The sequence below is a fragment of the Octopus bimaculoides genome, chromosome 7 (assembly GCF_001194135.2).
Source record: "Octopus bimaculoides isolate UCB-OBI-ISO-001 chromosome 7, ASM119413v2, whole genome shotgun sequence".
Taxonomy (NCBI): domain Eukaryota; kingdom Metazoa; phylum Mollusca; class Cephalopoda; order Octopoda; family Octopodidae; genus Octopus; species Octopus bimaculoides.
The window spans coordinates 22388752-22390880 of record NC_068987.1 but is presented as its reverse complement, the minus strand read 5'-3'; the positions used below and the strand labels follow the sequence as shown (position 1 = coordinate 22390880).

Sequence of the window (2129 nt, the reverse complement as noted above, 5' to 3'; positions counted from 1 at the left end):
AGCGGTATTTCGCCCGTGGCTCCGTTCTGAGTTCAAATTCCGCCGAGGTCAACTTTGCCTTTCATCCTTTCGGAATCGATAAATTAATTACCAGTTGAGTACTGGGGTCAATGTAATCGACTATCCCCCTCCCCCAAATTTCAGGCCTTGTGTCTATAGTAGAAAGGATTATTATTATTATTATTATTATTATTATTATTATTATTATTATTATTATTATTATTATTATTATTATTATTATTATTATTATCATTTATGCTTCTTCTTATATGGCTGTCATTACTAACACGCTACATCTGCTTATCTTTACTAACTTCTCCATCACCACCATCTTTTACTATATCTTTTGCTAGTCAACACTATCAGCAACGAATTAGCTACTGGTCAGTACTCTTGACCACCTATTTTCCACTGTTGTCTGCGTCAAGTGATACAAGGTTACCGATAACATGTGACTGACTGACTTGTCAAAAAGTCGGTCAAACGTTGTTGACTGACCACAGCTAATCAAATTCACAGATGACCACTTCAGAACGGTTTATCAATCAATTGGATCAAGCACATTTCACGAAATTCATCGCGGACCAACTTACATCAGTTCACTACTAAAACCGTTCATTAAACAATCTCGACCAATTGCACTTCGGTGCCGTTTTACGACATGGGCACACAGGGCAGTTGTCCAGAAGCTCTCACACAGAGGTGTAGGGGCTTAATGCTTACCAATCACACTTCGGTGCCGTCTTACGACATGGGCGCACAGGGCAGTTGTCCAGAAGCTCTCACACACAGGTGTAGGGGCTTAATGCTTACCTGTCTATGCTGTGTCTTTTTGCCCAAGAAGAAAAAAACTGAAGTCCCAGTTTTGTCTAGTGTACTGCATTCCTCAGAGGCTTATAATACTGTTACGACGGCTCTGCTGTGATTTACCTAATTCACAGCTGACTACTTTAGAATGATGCATCTATGAATCTTGACTAATCACATTTAAAGGTATTTACTGTTCAGTGTTTCACGTCAGTTTAATATTGTTTAATTAAACGGCTCATTAAAATATATTACCAACAACAGTTCGGTGCCATCTTATGACATGGGTACATTGGATAGTTGTCCAGGAACCCCACCGATGTTGGGGCCTAATGTTAATCTGCTTATACTGTGACTTACTGTCCAAAAATAAATACTATAGGACTCCAGTGCGGGGCCAAAATACGCTTTAGACGGCCCAGATATAGATAATGCAATTCACAACTGACCAACTCACAACAGTTCAACGATAAAACAAGACCTCATAAAGTATTGACGGAGGGGACAGTTGACCAAGCTGATCTATTTCTTTGATGACTGGCCACTGTTACTCGAAGTAACATATGGCTAACTGACAGTTCCCTTCTAAAACGATATTCATTGAAAGCGTTTGAAAGCGTTTAACCGAATTCAAGCTGACCGACCCGTAAGATTTCACTTATAAAACAGTTAATCAAACTCTTGATAACTGACCAGTTGAGCGTTATAACATTTAGCCTACTGACCACAGTTTACCGAGATAATTAACCAACTGACCATAGTTGGCTGCAATAACAATTTACTAATTGATCACAGACGATCGAAATAGTAATTAACAAGCTGACCACAGCCGACTGAAACAGCAATTCATCGAAATAACAGTTAACTACTGACCACATTTGACCGAAAGAGTAGTTTAGCAGAGGTGACCGAAATAGCATTTGGCCAATAGAGTTCCCTGATTAAATAGCTCACCAAAGAGCGTTGACCAGTTAATGTTGACCGAGAAAACAGTTGACCAATTTACAAGAGTTTACAGATAAAACAATTCTTTTGAGAACTGTCCACGGAATTTCCAATTGACCAACTCACACGATAAAAAGTACATCAAAAAGATCACCGATAAACATGGAACTATTTTTGTGCACTTTCGTTTCACACCAACCTTTTACTGCTGTGAAGCATCATGATTCCATTTTGCTTCATCATTCCATTTAACCATTTTTCTTTCCAGGATTTAGATATCTATTTATATACCTGTAACCTGTATCTATATGTATATCTGACTATTTACTTATCTCTCTCTCTTTGTCTCTCTCTCTCTCTCTCTCTCTCTCTCTATA

General features: G+C 38.6%; 1 protein-coding gene across 1 annotated transcript in view; it reads left to right on the top strand.

Annotated features, from left to right (window-relative positions):
- The window catches only part of LOC106870463 (cadherin EGF LAG seven-pass G-type receptor 1), a 143646-nt gene that overhangs the window by 105313 nt on the left and 36204 nt on the right, over nucleotides 1-2129 (top strand). The window lies entirely within an intron of this gene.